This window comes from Mastigoproctus giganteus, chromosome 3 (assembly GCF_048544385.1).
Source record: "Mastigoproctus giganteus isolate SK-2022 chromosome 3, ASM4854438v1, whole genome shotgun sequence".
NCBI lineage: Eukaryota > Metazoa > Arthropoda > Arachnida > Uropygi > Thelyphonidae > Mastigoproctus > Mastigoproctus giganteus.
The window spans coordinates 16,542,038-16,561,721 of NC_143577.1; the positions used below are offsets into that span (position 1 = coordinate 16,542,038).

The 19,684-nt window shown below is 37.2% G+C and overlaps 1 protein-coding gene across 4 annotated transcripts in view; it reads left to right on the top strand.

Moving 5' to 3' along the window:
- Positions 1–18,373: 18,373 nt before the first annotated feature.
- LOC150087743 (exonuclease mut-7 homolog) overlaps positions 18,374–19,684 on the top strand; it is a 146,862-nt gene continuing 145,551 nt past the window's right edge. For all 4 annotated transcript variants that reach the window (XM_090370113.1, XM_090370116.1, XM_090370115.1 and 1 more), the window contains exon 1: positions 18,374–18,491. The gene's annotated coding sequence lies outside the window, so the exon portion shown is untranslated. The remainder of the gene's footprint in view (positions 18,492–19,684) is intronic.

Below are 19,684 nucleotides of genomic sequence, written 5' to 3' on the forward strand. Positions count from 1 at the left end.
CGTAGCATAGATAAGATGTCAGTGGTTCAGTAGGTAGTAAAATTTCGAGTATGATGGGTAAAAGGAAGGATTTATCGGAATTTGATAAAGGACAGATAGTGGGAGCTCGACGAGCTGGTGCCTCGATTTCCCAAACGGCTAAACTGGTGAGATGTTCGAGAGCCGCCGTTGTTAAAGTGTACCAGGACTGGCGTCAAAATGGTCAAACAACGATCCGACGGCAAAACTGCAAAGGTCAGAGAAAGGTTAATGTTAGAGGTGAGTGCCGGGTCCGATGACTAGTACAAGCGAACAGGCGCAGCACTGTTCAAGAGTTGACTACTCAATACAACATGGGCCAACCCGGAACAATATCTGGCATGACCATGCGTCACACGCTCGCACGTATGGGCTATACCAGCAGACGACTCCTACAGCATCCTCTCCTAACCGAGGTTCATCGGCGTAAAAGACTCGCCTGGTGCAAAGAGCATGCCAGTTGAACGTTAGAAGACTGGAAGAAGGTGTGCTGGTCGGAAGAGTCACGTTATTTACTCCACATCGTGGATGGTCGTGTACGGATTTGGAGTCAACAACATGACGCTCTTGATCCATTATGCATGGTATCAAAAGTGTAAGCCGGTGGAGGCGTTTGTATGGTGTGGGGCATGTTTCACTGGCAAGAACTTGGACCCCTGGTGTATGTGGAACAACGTATCAGTGGTCTCCGCTATCGTCAACTGCTTGCTTACCGTGTATACCCCGCTATGTTACATTTTTTCCCGAATGGCGATGGTGTCTTCCAAGATGGCAATGCGCCGAGCCATCGGGCACTTGTTGTGCAGGAATGGTTTGGGGAACATAGTTCTGACTTTCAGCACAGCGACTGGCCTCCTGATATCAATCGCATAGAGCACTTCTGGGACACTATGGAAAAGCATATCAGGCATCTGGATACACCAATCCAGATACACCAAACCAAACCACTGTGCTACCCGCGCAGACCCTGTGATACTGATAGTATCTGTTATGATTATATGCTACATCCATAAAAAATCCTCTGCTTATAGATAATTTAGTGACGACGGCGGTGGAATGAACGCAAACATACGATGTTCCTTAAAAATTAGTATCACTGCTGTCAAAATGTGAAGTCCACATAGAGGGATATACCATTTTGGTTTGACTTATCAATCTGTGGTACTTTTCGTGTAGCACAGTTGGTAGAATCGCCGTCCTCCCCAACAACCCCGGGGGCTCACATCTGGTGAGTATGGGCTTGGCAAACCCAGGGTCCTGAGCTGGATATCATCATTCTTCTCTTTCTTGGTGATACCTTTTTCTCACACTCTCTCTCTCTCTCTCTCTCTCTCACACACACACACACACACACACACACACACACACACACACACACACACACACACACACACACACACAGGGGGGCTAACTCGGGAATTTTTTTTTTTGGCTGGTGCAGCATAAGCCTCAGGCTTCCTTGTACCATATGGCTAATAATGATAATAATGATGATAATAATGATAATCAGGTGAAAAAGACTTGAATTTGAATCCAGTCGACATGAAACATTTTTATGGAGCGCCTGAGACAGTTTGTCTCAGGTGCTCCATTTTGTATTCCCAGTTTGTACTCCTTTAAATTAAAAAGCTAGTTTTTTGCCAGTACTTCTCATGGAATAACTTTTTTTGTACAGAGTTATAACAGCACTTTTTTGCAACACTCAGTTCCTTATTTCTTGCCATGTTTATCACAAAACACACCGAATGAAGAGCGTTCGGTTATATAAGTTACAGCTCTTACTCCTAAATTTATATAATTGCAAAACACTCTAGAATCACGTAAATTATTCTATGATATTGAAGTCATACTACCACTCTCTAGAATATTGTAGAATCATCTCTACAACGTCTACCACATTTAGGAATCTTCTGCACTGTTCTACCACTTTCAGGAATTTTTTACACCTTTCTGGAATATTCTAAGAATTTCTTAAATATTATTAAAATTTTTTGATTTTTATACGTAATAGAAAATATTTTAATAAAAATTGGTAAACAAGTTGGCCCTATTTTAAATAAAAAATTTATAAATTATGAAAAATGAAACGTGATTCCAAACTTTTAGGAGGGAGTATACCAGGACACAATATTTTAATGCTCGCACAGATAGAAAAGTTGGTATAATAACAATCGTTCCCACACTGGTGTAAAAGATCCGACTTTTTAACCGGGTGTAGAAAATGTCATATTTTGTATTACAATTGTTTAGGTTAACATTAAAAGTGAACTGCTTTTTTTACCAGGCTGATGTTGCAGATAATCCTTGCCTCTGCTCAATTAACATACGAGTACTTCACTCAATGGACTAACCATCTAATCATTCCATTTATTTGACAAAGTAGAAAGTGAGATAGTAACGTTAACACCGAAAGCAAAACTAGAAAGTGAATATAAACAAAAACAGTGACCTTCAAAAATTTTTAAATGCCAAGTCGATTTGTGTCTACTTTTTTAATCGTCATGAATTCCACATTTATATTCCTTTTTGTTTTTGGTTTGTTTTTTGCCATTCTTGTTTTATGTGTCACTGTCTCATTTTCGCACTGTGTATACATCTCCACTATATTTCGTGCTTTTCTGTAAGGGCTTACTGTATTGTAACATTCAGGTACAAGTAAGTTTTAAATTAATTTTTATTTATTAGTTTGCTTTTTATTTATTCTTCCTGTTTTTACTTAATTCGTTGAAAGCTATGACTTCGTGTACTTGATCTACCCCACGGTAATTCGCTTTTACAAGCAGTTGGGATACCAGACATACTCTTCGAGGAGCACGTGTACAATTTTATATATTTGCTGCTTTCGAACTTAATTTTTTTTTTAAAATCCGTGTCAGGTATTGTATTCTTTTACCATATTTAAATTAAATTAAAGTCGCTAGCAGTGATATTATAAATGCAAAAAGAGTACATAAGAAACGATTTTTCAATTGTTTTTTTTCCTATATGAAAACAGGGATATTGGAAACCGTAACGGATTTAGGGGAGAGAAAGGGGGGTTACGTTCTGCTGTACATGTATTATGTAAATTGTATTTATATTATTATTATTAGCTATATGGTGCAAGGAAGCCTGAGGCTTATGTTGCACCAGCCAAAAAAAAAAAAAAAAAAATTATGAATTACCCGAGAGAGAAAACAAGTCAGAAGTAGAAGGGAATCACCAAGAAAGAGAAGAAGGATGATATCCAGCTCAAGACCCTGGGTGTGCCAAGCCCATACTCACCAGATGTCAGTCCCCGGGGTTGTATTTCGCGATTACGTCAATTATATTTACATTAAGTAAATGTGGAACGTAAAAAGAGCGTCATATTATAATCGATTATATATAAAGCTGTTTAATCGATTGTATATAACGCTTAATCTTATATATATCAATGAATATTTAAAATCAATTACACACAAAGCTTATACACTGCTCGACAAAATTAACAGAACATATAGAAAATGTGGTGTAACTCGTGCAGCTTAAGGCGAAGCGGGACAAAATTTTGTACGGTGGTGTACGGTAGAATAACGATGAAATGAGGAGCCAGCGAGAAACTTCAGAGAGGTAAAAGGGATATTTATAGGGGTTGTATAAGAATTACCAAAAAGGTCACTTGCAGAAATCGATACAAGATGCTCGAAAATATAGTCACATGACAGTACATGCTCGATATAAGGGTGTTTATGAGATTCTGCTTCTACCAGCGCGGACCTTAGCTCACCAAGTGACCGAGGAGTTGGCTATCGGTGTGCAATGCAATGCCCACGGTCGTCCCACACATGTTCGATAGGGTTTAAGTCTGTGATCGTGCTGACCATGGCAGTCGTTGGATATCTTCAGTTTAAAGCTATTCCTCCACCACCTTGAGCTCTATGTGCAGTGGTATTGTGCATGAATATAAAACTGTGAAACCTGTACCCCTGAAGAGTTGCATATAGAGTTCGAGGAGCTATTCTCATTACCTCTGATCAGTTACGGTACTCCTATCAAAAATTTGAAGAGTGGTGCGCCAGTTGATCGTTGTTCCACAGGAGTTCATCTGTATCATCCGAATTATCGGAGGTTATTGTATAAATCATAGCGGTTGGGATAATTAGGAAGATCCATCCTGAATTTGGGGTTCGTTGAAGGAGAAGAGAGAAGACAAAGGTGGACATAAATGGATATTCCTCAGAGGGAACTAAAGTAGCAACTGACCTCCTTCAGGGATCAATGCCCGTATTTCCCTTGTTATTTACCTTTCTAATATTCCACAAGGGATCGATGTTATTGGGGGGTGAAGGTGGATTTACACCTTAATTTGTTCATTATAACTCTTGGTTTCCAAATGTGATAGTGTTTGAATACTTTAGGAGTAACAGAGTTGCCTATGTAAATCACTCCTCCATAAATCGAAAATATGGTAACACTGAAAAATTCAATGAATATTAAAGCTATTTTGAGTAATTACAACTTGAAGTTCAGTAATGGTAAATGCTGATTTTATCCTTTATTTTCACATGCACTCATACATCCACAAAAATTTATACCAGTTATCCATACATGCATTAATCAGTTACCACTCTGTTTTTCCATTATTTTTCATGGTGATACCTCATTGCGCGGCATAATTCATCTAACCACATATGTCCTTTCACACATTCAATATCTTTTTATACCTTGGGATTTCTTCGTTTTTCTACCAGTTGCTACCTTACTGGATTTCGAGTGACTGTTCTGCATGTATCTGGATCGTGGATCGAAGGCCTTGTAGGGATCCAACTTTTCATACAGTTTTCTCGATTGTGTCAGAGGACGTCCAGATGATCGCGTGATCGTTGTGCTGGGTTCATTACCATGCTTTCCTTTAAGGGTGGTCATTAGCGGTGGATAATCCGGAATTTGATGTTTCTTAGCTTTCTGGAACAGGTCCAAGTTGGAATTGGTTGGCTGAAAAGGAAATCACTCAGTCATGCAAAAATTGAGCATATTTAAAACTGTGTTCTGTCATTCGCAATTCTCTAATCTATTAATTAACTCAGAAATTATTTTAAACGAGAGAGTACTAACCGGCAGTCTCTTAAATGGCGATTGGGACCTGGTTACTATGGTATTCCAGCTGGATTTAACTTGGTGTTTTGACGCCGAGTTCTTATTTGGTGTTTTTGGCATTTTGTAGTTGACGTCCAACTGTGTATGTGAGGAGGAAAGACTACTTTCCCTGCAGATATTGTGGGCAGGTCCTGACCGGAGAGCTTAACGTTATAATAATGACTAAAGTTGGTAAGTATTGTATATTTTTTGGAATTTGCAGGCATTGTTCGCTACAATATTTCCATTATTGATCCACAGAAACATTTGAAAAGAAAGCAAAAAGTCAGTAGGTTATTGTTACCCAACCTTAAAAAAAAAAAAAACGTTATTTGGACACGATATAGATTAAATGTTTCGTGTCAATGTAAATAAAGTGTCCATCATCATTAAAGTGACATAAATACCAACTACAAAGTAAATCTTATGATATTATTGATGGCGTGTGCTGTGACCAATCTAACGTTCTTGTCATAAAAAGTCCAAAAATTCTTAAATGGCAAGATTGAGTTTATAAAATACTGTTCACTTTGAGTGTCCCATTTCACGCATAGCTCTTAAATTTGTAGTATACTAGTATTTCAATGTTATTTACAGTAAAACAGTCCATTGAGTTAATCATTATTCCAAGGACCGCAGCTTCAAGAGAATCAACAAAGAGACGAAGACGAAAATGTATATCAATGATCCTGGTACTTGGCCCGAAATTATAACTGATAAATTTAGAATGGCTATCATACAAAATGGCGTGACACAAGTAAAAAACTACGATTTTCCGAAAGATAAAAATAACAGAAGTTTTTCTGAAAATTATTATTTAAGAAAATTAACGAATGGGGAACGTCAAGAACGAAGGTAGTTACTCCACTCAAATTACAAAGATGCCACATTGTGTTATGTGGCATCTTTGTACTTTGAGTACAAAGTTACTCTCTTCAGATACCACTTCTCTGCGTTTAACTGGACTTAACGATTGGGTACGTTTAAGTTCGCGATTACAAAGTCATGAAAGATCAGAATATCATTTACAAGCTATGTACAAATTGTTACAACTTGAAAAGAATTTGAAACTTGGAAACACTATTGACAAAGAACACGAAAAAATAATTAAAAACGAAACACAGCGTTTAAAATGTGTTTGTGAGCGAATAGTGGCTGCAATTTTATATTTATCAGAGCATAATTTGGCGTTCAGGGGCAGTAGCGGTGCTTTATATAAACCGCACAAAGGTAATTTCTTAGGTCTCATAGAATTACTTGCAAGATTTGACCAATCATGAAACAACATTTGGATCGGTGCGTAGAATCAGCATCGCGTTCCTATTTATCTCATAGAATACAAGATGAACTGATTTCTGCTTTGGCTAAAAAAGTTAAAAAGGAAATAATAAATACAGTTAAGAAAGCTAAGTATTTCACAATTTTATTAGATTGCACTCCAGACGTAAGCCATCAAGAACAATTATCTGTTATTTTAAGATATGTTAATATAGATAACTCTGAAAGTGATATGAGTATACAAGAACGATTTATTTGTTTTGAAACAGTAAAAGACTCGACAGGAAAAGCGTTATCAGCCAAAATTGAAAGCATATTAGAAAAGGAGGAATTAGATTTATAAATCTCTTTATATAATATGAGAGGTATATAAAGGCGTGCAAGCACTTATCCTGCAAAAGAATTCTAAATCACAGTATATGCCCTGCGGAAGTCATAATTTGAATTTAGTTCTTGGAGACATTTCAAAATCATCTTCTCTTGCAAATTCATTTTTTGGGACTTTAAAAAGCATATATAATATTTTTGCAAGTTCATGTCAAACATCTTACTCCAAAATCACTGTCAGAAACGAGGTGGGAATGTCGCCTCGAAAGTGTGAAATCTGAGATACCAAGTACCACAATTTTCTCTAGCTTTGAAATACCTTTATGAACATACCAGTGACATGAAAACGAAATCCGAAATCCAATCAATCGAAAATAAACTTACTTCACTTGAATTTTTATTAAGTTTGGTCATTTGGTATGACATACTGAATGAAGTAAATATTGTGAGCAAGATATTTCAAAATTCAAATATAGATATCGGTACTGCAAATTCACATTTAAAAGGCCTTTTAAATTTTTTTGAACAGTATCGTGAATCGAAATTCAAATCTTCTTTAATAACTGCAAAGGAAATAGCTGAAGAATTACAAGTGACATCTGAATTTAAGAATCAAAGAACTGGACGAAAAACAAGCAATTTTATTAAGAAGGAACCGATCAGCCTATTTCATCAGGCGAAGAATATTTCAGAATTCAATATTTTCTAGTCATAATCGATAGTGCGATTATTTATTTTAAGAAAAGATTGGAAATTTATCACGAACGTGAGACTTCATATGGTTTTATATATAATTCGGATAATATTCAAAAACTCACTGAAAACGATCTTCTTAAATGTTGCAAAGACTTAAATGCGACCTTGCAAGACGATATTGATTGCATTGATTTATTTAATGAAATAAAAATTTGTTGTCGAGTTTTGCCTTCAGGATCACAATATTACAATATTTACTGAAAAATAATTTATTTGAATTTTATCCAAATTTTGTTACTGTTCTGAAAATTATATTAACCTTACCAATTACCGTCGCATCTGCAGAAAGATCTTTCTCAATTTATGAAATAGCCAAAAAACTAAATTATGATGATATTATCAACGAATTTGCTATAAAACATGTAAGAAAATGAAACAAAAATCGCATATTGTGACGTTATTCGATTAAGTCGCATACCAAATTTTATTTTATAAGTATATGAAGCAATTATTTTTCTTATTTGATTTATTAAAGATTTTTTTCTGATTGAAATGTTAATTTTATTAAAATAATTTAATTATTTATCATTTTCATGTAATCTTTACTAAACCAATTTGTGCAATGTAATAAATATTAAAATGCAATAAATTATTTTGTTGTACGAAATTTGTATCAAGGCCCGCAAGTCAACTTTGCACCGGGCGCCGCTTCTGTTCGGGCCGGCCCTGTTCCTGGTGATTTCTGCTATCTGATAGCGAAGCGGCCAGAAGCAAGAAACAACGTATACCCAACGTATACACCGCACAAACATAGCACTCTCTTCTATTCTGGCCATCTTACAGTTGTGTCATGACAAAGTCTGCGCTGTAGCACAGTGGTATCGTAGTAGTAGTAGTAGTGGCACATGATGCAAGAAAGCAAGTGTAGGAGCTTATGCAGCATCAGCAAAAAAAAAAAAAAAAAAAAATCACGCCATTCCCTCCAAATGCCTGTCCAGTTCCTCCTTAAATTTATTTAACCTATCAACTTCCACAACGACAGATGGAAGTTTGTTCCAGCAATTAACCACCCGCTGGCTAAAGGCAAATTTCCGCACATCTATTCTACATCTGTCCTTTCTTAATTTGAACTTATGTCCCCGTAGGTTGGTAATCTGAACAAGTGGAAGGATCCCATCAGAATTCAGCGTGCTCAACCCATTCAAGGCCTTATAGACCTCAATCAGATCACCGCGCAGGTGCCTAGTCTCCAGCCACTGCAATTTGCAGAACTTAAGCCTCTCTTGGTAAGAGAATCCCTTCATTCCCCTCACCAATCGTGTTGCTCTTCTCTGTACACGCTCAAGCAAATCTACATCCTTCCTAAAATGAGGCCTCCAGACCTGTACGCAGTACTCAAGGCGTGGCCTGACCATTGCCTTATACAGAGGGACAATCACCTCCTTTTCCCTGCTAGCAAAATTCCTATATATCATTGACAAAACCCCATGACCCGCCCTAGCAGCCTGTCTGCACTGCTCAGAAAACTTCATATCTGACTGCACAATTACTCCCAGGTCTTTTTCATTTTCTACCACCTTAAGTGTAGTACCACACAGTTGGTACGTTTCTCTGGGGTTACTTCTACCCATATGCAGTACTTTGCATTTGTCAATGTTGAACTTCAGTTGCCACTTCTTAGCCCATCTGCCCAAATTATCTAGATCCTGTTGCAGTAGCACACTGCCATTACTGTCATTAACAACCCTGCCAACCTTTGTGTCATCTGCAAACTTCGACATTAAGCCTGATATACCTTCATCAATATCATTGATAAATACACAAAACAACAGTGGACCCAACACCGAACCATGTGGGACTCCACTAATAACATTAGTCCACGAAGAGCAGCACCCATTGATTACCACCCTCTGTCTTCTCCCACTTAACCATCCTTTTATCCATTGTAGTAACTTACCCTTAATACCATTCTGCTCCAATTTGTACAGTAGTCTTCCATGCGCAACAGTGTCAAAAGCTTTCCTGAAATCCAAGTATATGATATCAAAATTATTTTTTGCATTCAGTTCCTTTGTGACCACATCATAATAACCAATCAAATTTGTCAGACAAGACTTTCCCTTAACAAACCCATGCTGTGTTTGAATTATTGCTGCAGTCTTGTCTTGATGATCCTGCAATGCATCTTTAACCAGCGACTCCATTATTTTACCCGGAACAGAAGTTAAACTAACTGGTCTGTAATTACTCGGCCTGTAATTAATAATTAATCGTCACCGGCCTCTCCACACCGGGTGGAAAAGGCCCGGATTCGAATCCCGTCAATGACGCGAGGAACTTTAGTGGGCTTTTTTTCATACCGTAGCTGAATTAGTCGGTCTCGGGCGTAGATAGCAAGGTTTTTTCCCAGAAACTGGGGTTTTTTCCTCCAGCAAACAGGCAAATCAACCAGAGAACACATGCAATTTACAGAAAAAATAAATATATGGGTAGACTACATCTACCCATATATTTATCATTTACAGGGCACCCTAATATCATAATTTGTTGTTGTTTGTATCATGACAAAGTAGCACAGTGAGTTTTCTACATATTCTGTTAATTTTGTCAAGCAGTGTAGTTGGTAAGTATTCCCCCAAGTTGTGCATATAACTGTGGATTAATGTTACTTTTATGTAGCTTTTTTTTTAAATTTAGTATCTTTTCCATTAAACCTAATAAACGTCATGTCCTGTTGAGCCACCTTGATTGTGTAAAAATATTTGGCCTAAATGTCTTAAATTTTTTTAATATTGTCCTTAAAAATCATTTTAGAGGTTGGCAACCCTGGTTTTACTGGCGTTTTGAATTCTAACTGAACGTTCCAAGATCAACATCAGATAGAAATCGAGTATATACAAGGATGGATGTGAGAGTTGAGATGAAATAATAAACATATTTCAAAATAAGTGGGACTGTTCTGATAACGGCCAGGTCACCTAAGGCAATCTGCTTGGGGTTAGGCAATGCAAGAGAACAGACGATGGCTGGCTTTGGAGAACTTCAGTACAACGTTGGTCATGGGGCATGGATTGTGGCAAAGACTGAGTGAGTTAGGGGTAGAAGAAAACCCTAATTGTGCATGTGGGCCCAGGTTGCTCCCGGGATTCAGTCCTTAGTCCTTTTCTCTGGAACATTGATTTAGATGAGCTCCTTGGACTGGACCCAAGTCCTGTGCCTATACAAGCCTTTGCCAACGATGTCACCATCTCTATTGAGGCTAACAGCAGAGCTTCTCTGGAGGCCAAAGGAAACCAAGCACTTCAAATCCTTCAGGATTGGGCAGCCCTACACAAGCTAAGACTCTCACCCGAAAAGACATAATCCATTCTCCTGAAGGGATTAGTGCAGCCTACTAGAACCCCACTATCAAAATTCAAGGCCAAGCCATCAAGCTAGTTTCCACGTTAAAATTACTAGGAAGAGTACTGTACCATAAATTCACTTTCTCTTCGCATCTTGCACACCTCCACACGAAAGTGAGAAACTATACTGCTCTTCTTGCACGGGTGAGTCATCATGATTGGGGATTGAATCGACGCACTCTTAAAGTTCTGTACAAAACAATCTTCCTTCCCTTTATAACATATGGATCTGGGGTCTGGTTTCACAGGGCTCTTTACTTTACAACAACAAACTCTTTACAACAAATGTAAACTGGAACCCATCTAGCACACCATCCTTCTTACTATTACAAGGGCATGTTGCACGGTTAGCAACCCAGCCCTTCAGGTTTTTGCGGGCGTCCTTCCGTTCGATCGGTTATTCGAAGGGACCTCCACTACTGTCTATCAAGAGGCATACCAGCAATTATCCCTGGACACTCCATCAATAATCTGAATGAAATCAGACAGGAAAAGAAACAAATTGCTACCCTACTACTTGAAACTTGGCAGGACAGATGGACTGCTATCGACAAGGGCCCAATCACCAAGAAATTTATACCTTATGTGAATGCCGTATTTCCCGTCTCCAAATTGGTTCTCTCCTGGTCTTTGTCCCACCTACCTTATTACCGGACACGGATCAATAAACCACAAACTAACATCCATGGGAATTATTGAAAATCCCTATAATGCATGTGGTGAAATAGAAGACTGGAACCATCTAGTATATAGTTGTCAACACTATGAGGACCTCCGTAGCATCCCTATTTACCGGTTTACAAGACAACCCTCAAGGAAATGAACACTTATTCATCACAGAAGAAAACTACTATTATGAGTTTACCAAGTTTGTACAGAGTGTAGAGTGTGTTTAGTGTCAAACGGCACTAGGGGTTTCCCCCATCTCCGCGTAGTATACATTGTGGGTGTGAAACAGAACACTGTCAAAACCAGAGGTTTAAAGTGTATGGGTTTTGTATATGTGTAGTGTCGTGTACCGTTGTTCCTCTGGTCATTTAGCCGCTGGGCCCCTAAAGGGTTGTCCACACTCTGCCACGTGGAGGCAGACCACGTACACTAGTATTGTAGTTATTTATTCTGACAGGTCCTGCCACCTAATTTCGTGAGATTTCAGTGGCTAGGACCTAAAAAAAAAAAACGCTACAGATAGGGGTCAGCCAAAAGGATTACTGATTATGCAACTGATGTTGTTATTAAGTTTTTGGGTGTAGGACCAAGTTTGTACAAGCCCTCTTCACAAGACGGAGCACCCTATTGGTGCTCTGTCTTGTTTCAAGGAACACTTCAAACAGCTAATCCTAACCCAACTGGCCAACCGATCTTAACCTAGATAGGATTAACTGGCCCACGGGCCACCTCATTCACCAGTGGCGACTTACATACAGCTCTCTTGCTGTGTCTTATTTATCCTCCTCTCCTGGTTCCCCTTTCACCTGATAGCGCTTATTACTCCATTGATAACCTGGAGGATCGCTTTGCAACCAACCCCATCTACCTCATATTATTTATTTTTATTATTACTTAGTTAATGTTCTTAATTGGGAATATTATCGGAAGAATAAATTGATATCGGAAGTTATCGAAAATGTAACTTTAATATGTTGTTATCAGTTGAAGCTGATGAATCTTTCTTTTTACCGGTTATTATTAAGTTTTTTTTTTTCCTTTCATTTCGCTTAAGAAACCGAGCTATAATTAACGTTACATTATTTCTGTTTTGCGCATTTTCTTTTCTTACAACCGCCCTTGAATTGACGATTAAGTAACATATTATTATTATTATTATTATTATTATGGGAGATGGGAGAAGTTATCCCATCTCCAAATTAAAATTCCTAATAAGAAAATTCTTGATACTCAATGACACAGTAGATTAGAATTGATATGCAGATAAACTACCTCTGTTTACAGTGTGGAATATACTATGTGTAGTGACTTCATAGTCTTTTCTGTAAGATAACAAATTTGTACAAAACTTGTAAAGGAAGAACTACAACTTGTTGTCAAGAAATTTACTTTTCTTAACAAGTTCATTTATTGTAAACGAATTCTCTTGATAAATAAAATTGTATTGTATTGTATTGTATTGTATTGTATTGTATTATTATTATTATTATTATTATTATTAATAACCACATGGTTCAAGGAAGCCTGAGACTTATGCTGCACTAGGAAAAAAAAACTCCCGGGTTGCCCTGAGAGAGAGAGAGAGTCAAAAGTAGAAGAGAATCACCAAGAAAGAGAAGACCTTTTTCTTTTATCGGTAATTGTGAAATTAATTATTAAGTGAATCCGGAACTTTCTGAACACTTTTATTGTTCTATTCTGATGTCATGAAGACTTTAAAATAATGGTATGTTACAAGAAAGTTTTCCCTATAGTCATTTTTCATCTATGTGGAAAGGATGCCGAATTAACATAAAACTTAAGCAGTTTCCGAAAACCGTTATGCTCGCTGCCCGCGAGCGGATGTTATGTCAAAATCTGATAAGGGAAACGGAGAAGGAGTAGAAGGAGACAGTTTTTTCCCCCCCACGCGATTGCATCAGCAACGTGTAGGAGGGAGAAAAGCCTTGAATTATGGAGCGTTGGAAGTGGCACCTCTAGCAGACACTGACATGTATAGAGGGGGGTGGTGACAAGCTTTTCCAACGAATGGGAAAATTCCGATTTTATGTTCATTGCTAAGGAAAAAGATATAAATATGAGTGCGCTCTTTTGCGCGCGAGTTCTGTTGAAGTTTTGTCGAGTTCTGTTAAGGTTCCAGTGAGTTCTGTTAGAGCCAGACTCGACTGAAGAAGTTTCAGGGCGCCGTTAGGAGCCACAGGTCGTTTACTCCCTTCTAGTTTACGGTATGTTTTTGGGATAAACTATGGTTCATCACTGTTCCCTAGCATATATACCGATCCCCCCCCCTCTTTTGGCCTGCCTGCATCCAAAAGTCCATTAAAATTTCTAACAAATGAAACTTAAAGTAAAGCTGCACTTACTTGTTCATCTATAGTTCTCCAAGCACCTTTTGGCTACATTACCGTTCTCTTAAAAAGCGATTTAGTATTTAAATTCATAAGAGTAATCATGGGTAACTAACTACCATATCTTCCTTTGATTGGAAGGGAACTTAGTGACCATCATTGATTCAAAGTGGAAAAAAGTAAAATAAATGAATGTAAACAGAACTCATTCTGCACTAGTTGTCTAGAGCAGTGGTGGGCAATCAGTGGTCCGCGAGACAGTTTTGGTGGTCCGCAGAGTAATCTGAATATATTTGCAATTTTCGTGTTTATTAAAATGTTTCATTATATTCTGATTCTACTTTTTTGCAATTTTCGCCTTATTACGTTGCATGTTTATAAAAGGCCCAGTGCAATATCCAGTATTAGCGATGCTTTTATTGTAAAAAATATAGAAAGCTATTTCTATTTCTTATCAATGGCCTGGCCTGGACACGGCGCAGTTCGCAGTTCTTAGTGAGTGAGCAGTGATATTTTTATTTTAACTGTGCACAGTGTGATATTTAATGGCATCAAAGAGCTTTCTTGTTTGGTTTTAGATTCAAATAAAATAACCCCAATGAGTGAGAAAAAGCAAGCAAGCATTTTGCGCTTCTTAGGTAATACATCGCGTTGTCATGAGTTGTTTAATCAATCAGAGCCTCCGCAGCTATACATCATGAGGAAGGACATTAGAACTGGAGGCGGAGAAAAGAAAATTTTCAAATTTTCAAGAAAACATGATGCGGACTACTTGAAGTTTGGATTTATTCAAGAACCTGTAAGTGAACTGGATCCACGGCCGCTTTGTATTATATGTTCTGAGAGTTTATCCAGTGATGCCATGAAACCTTCGAAACTCAGCAGGCACTTGCAGTCAGAACACCCAGATTTAGCTAAAAAGCCAGTTGAATACTTCCAAAGGATTCGTGAAAATTTGCAAAAGCAAAAAAGTTCATTAGTAACAATGATTGTTGAAAATAAGTCCTTAGTAAAATCTTCTTATTTGATAGCACTTCAAATCGCGAGATGTAAAAAGCCGTATACGATTGGAGAAGAATTAATTAAGCCTTGCTTGTTACAAGCCTGTGAAGAGGTTGTGGGGAAACAGGCTGTCCAGAAACTGTAAGGAATTCCTATGTCCGCTAACACTGTGAAGCGCAGAATTGAATACATGGCCGAAGATATTGAAAATCAAATGATTGCACTTGTGAAAAATTCTACGTTTTATTCAATTCAACTTGACGAATCAACAGACATAACTAACAAGGCAGTTCTTCTTTGTTTTTGTGAGGTTTGATTGCCAAGGAGAATTAAAGGAAGAACTCCTCTGTTCGCTAATCTTGTAGGGTAGAACAACAGGCTCTGAAATTTTCAATGCACTTAATGGTTATTTCCTGAAACACAGTATTGAATGGAAGAAATGTGTTGGGATGTGCACAGACGGTGCGACTGGACATCGTTCAGGAGTTGTTGCAAAAGTGAAAGACGTTGGACACCCAGACATCGTGTTTACTCATTGTATTATACATCGTGAGCAACTTGTGGCGAAAAGATTATCTCCAGAACTGCACGAAGTACTCTCTGATGTAATTAAAATTGTAAACGAAATTCGCCACAAAGCGCTCAATTCTCGAATATTTGAGGCACTTTGTGAAGAAATGGGCTCTCAGCATACACTTGTTCTTCTTCATGCTGAGGTCAGATGGCTGTCGAGGGGCAAAGTACTAACCCGATTGTTCGACCTGCGCCAAGAAGTCAAGTTATTCTTCCAGCAGCAAAATAATTCGAGTTGTTCCATGATCCCTTTCCGACAATGATTGGCTAGCCAAGCTTACATACCTGGTAGATATTTTTTCTCTGTTAACGAGCTGAACACGTCCTTGCAAGGACAGCTTACGGACGTGTTCACACTGCGAGGCAAAATGGATGCATTTCAAAGGAAGATATTGCTGTGGCAAACGCGGTTAGATGAAGAAGATCTGCAAATGCTCCTAAATTTTGATGATTATATGAAACAGGAGGATGCCAACCGACAGATAATAACTCTTGTTCGATTGCACTTACAGTCGCTCACTGACTCTTTTGGTCGTTATTACCCAAAGGAAGAGGATCCCAGACAGGGATCCTCTCCCTTTGGATAATAGATCCATTTTCGGAAATATAATGGATAATAGATCCATTTTAAATACGTGGATAATAGATCCATTTTAAATACGTGGATAATAGATCCATTTTCGGCGAAAATCGAGGATAGTAATTTGAACACGAAAGAAAAAGTGAGTACCGAGTGCTGAGTGAAAAGGCCATTGAAATTTTAATTCCATTCGCAGCTACATATATGTGTGAAAAGACATTTTCATCAGTTATGGCAATTAAAAACAAGTACCGCTGTCGGCTAGAAATACAAACGGCTCTCCGTGTTGCAGTAACGTCATTGGAGCCAAGAATCCAACAGCTTATTTCAAACAAGCAGCAACAAATGTCACGCTGATTATTTTGCTATAATTAATCCTTTATACACCTCTGTGTCTAGGTGCACTCGATATTTGATAATTGTTAATATTAATTGTTTCTGTTAATTCTTTTTTTAATAAAATGAAATTTAAATGTTTTTTTTTTTTGCATTTTTCATAATGAATATATCTATGTTTATTTATTATACTTTTTTATCATTATGAGGCCATTATATTATTAATTATATTAACATTAATGATATCCATTTTTTTGCAAATAACTTGGAGTGCAAAAACAAGTGTAAGTACCATTTCATATTGAGAATGTTACTTTTATGGAGAAAGTCATGGTAGTGGTCCGCGGATTCAAATTTTTGAGTTTAGTGGTCCGTGATGTCCGAAAGGTTGGCAACCGCAGGTCTAGAGGTGCACACTTATAAAATCTTTTTCTGTAATGTTGCTTGTACTGTTAGCTTTGTGTCAGTTAAGAAACATTGCCATATTTCACATGTATCTATACTTTCTTTTAACTTGTTATGTTTGTAGTTACAACTATTGCTTCTGTCTTCTTATTCAGCACAAAACTCGAATCTTTGTAATTTAAACTTTAAGTTTAAATGATAAGACTAAAAGACAAACTAAATAAACCATTATATCAAATAAGCCCAAGGAAAATTAATAAATCATATAGTCAAACTGACCAGGAACATCCAGGTTTTAGGACTTGAAATTATCTGGGTTAATGCGGGCAACATGGAGTCCCACCAGGGACCCTGCGGCAAAATACCAGGACACACAACAGAACCCAACATAATACGACGTCTTCAATACACAACACTTTTCTGGCATTTGCAGTATTCTGTATTTCTTCACAGCGTACATATGGTGTAGATGTGGGAAACCACAAGTGGCGCCTGACCCTAATACTATGTGCATGTGGGCAAGTTGAGGATGCCGAGATGGTTGCGAGAGAGCTCTTTAGTGATTTTGAAAATTAAGTCTTTTTTTGGACCTGTCTGGTGCAGTGTGCCAGAAACGGAAAGAGACGGTGAGTGTAAATTGTGTGAATACATAGATATTGTAAATACATATGTTGATTTTATTGTTTACAAATTTTATATAATTCTATTTATTGCTTTAATTATATTTGAGATTTAGAGTTTAAAGTTTGTGTTGGAGAGTTTTTGATCATGAGATTTTAAATTGCACTTGTAGAAATGTAGTAGTAGTGGTGGCATGTGATGCAAGAAAGCAAATGTATGAGCTTATGCAGCATCAGCCAAAAAAAAAAAAAAAAAAAAAAATCACACCATTCCCTCCAAATGCCTGTCGAGTTCCTCCTTAAATTTATTCAACCTATCAACTTCCACAACGACAGATGGAAGTTTGTTCCAGCAATTAACCACCTGCTGGCTAAAGGCAAATTTCCGCACATCTATTCTACATCTGTCCTTTCTTAATTTGAATTTATGCCCCCTATACATTTATGTATTATAAGAAGAGCTAATTAGTGGAGAACTGCATCCCCGGGGCATGGTCTGTAACACTCCCCACTATGTCCTAACTGGTTTGGTCGGTGTGCAGTGGCTAATTGTTCAAATGTGTAAAAAAAAATAAAATGTAAAATAGAAAGTAGTGCAGTGCAGATGAGCTACAGCTCAGAAAGCACCATAGTTTAGAGCAGGAGTGGCCTACTTAATTTGTAATGTGATCTACTTTTTTTCCTTCAAAATGTGCCGCGATCTACCATCTCAAAAATTACATTGCACAAGGTGCACAAATCGAGGGATGACTGTATATTTAAAATTCGTCATGATCGACCGAAATTAAATCCGCGATTTAGAACATACTCTAAACCCCTGGTTTAGAGTACTGTATGTTCTAATGATGATGATGAACATTCCAAGGTCACCCTGCAATAATCTGGATTCCTGCGGTGTGTAAAATTATAAATGCGATGTTTATACTTTTGGATCAGTATGTATGCCAGCAGATGGCGTGGGTTTGTTTTTGTGTTCCCAGCTTGTATTAGCAAGTGGAGAGGTTATTACTTACTATATCACGTGCTTGTTTTGAAGTAAGTATTTAGATTATAACATAATCGAAACGCAAGAAACGTATTTTACTTTGATTGTTTTTGAAATAATAATCAAAGGAATAGTTCATCTGTTCACAAGAAGGTAAGAAATAATTAAATAAATGAAAATTGTACAGCATTTTTGTCGGGGTTTTAAACCCAGTTGTCAAAATAGGAGGCATCTAAAGAGTGCATATATTATTTTATTATTAATTTTATTATTTTTTAATTCAAATGATTTGATAGATACTGCTGTCGAATGATTTGAGAGCCATTGCCTGCTAGAATTGAATGATAGTGTTTTTACTCTTGGGACTTGATTGGTAAGTTTGAATTATGAGACTTGATTGGTAAGTTTGTGGTTTGATAAAGCGACTGTCACTGATTAATCGGCATTTTTCGATTAATGTCAATTGGCATTAATTGAATATTATTATTATTAGCCACATGCTGCAAGGAAACTTGACAGAAGTTACCCTGAGGGAGAAAGAAAACAAGAGTCAGAAGGGAATTACCAAGGAAGAGAATGACGATGATATCTAGCTCAGGACTCTGGGTGTGCGAAGCGCGTACTCACCAGATGTGAGCGCCTGGGGTTAAATATTACTCGGGCATTGGCATTGAACAGAACTGAGTAGTAAGCCTCTGTAAAATAGTCTCTTTATTTAATTATGCTTCTGACTGGTAATATTTAATAACTAACCCATCATTTTGATATTATTAGTAGTGTTAGTTGATGGAAGGAAGCAAGCTTATGCTGCATCAGCAAAAAAAAAAAAAAAAAAAAAAAAAAAGATAGTCGCTGGTGTCACACATGGTTCTCAGAGCACGGTATACTGTCATGGGGCCCAAGGCAAAATGAGGGCCTCATCTGAAGAAAAAACTAATAAAGAATATTTTTCAATTTCACTTTATTGTGATAACAAAACAAACAAATATGACATAAGTAAAATATCTAACCCAGAATTGAAAATTCGGATTTTTTTTTTTTTTTTTTTTTATTATTATCAGTTTATTAACTCGGTGTTCACCCCCTGTATAGCTAGTGGGCTAGGAGGGTGTACAAATATTTTGAAATATACATCATGTACTTTATACAAATTTTCAGCTCTTTAGAATATAATTATTGTCTTGTAATAATTATTATATAGATAAATACATTTACTTAATTGTAAGTTACATTTACTTCATTGTATTCACTTTGAAATAAAATAGATCTTAATAATTGAAGAGATAAATACACAGGTTGACATATATATTTTCTTCAGCAACTAACATAATAGATTTATTTATTTT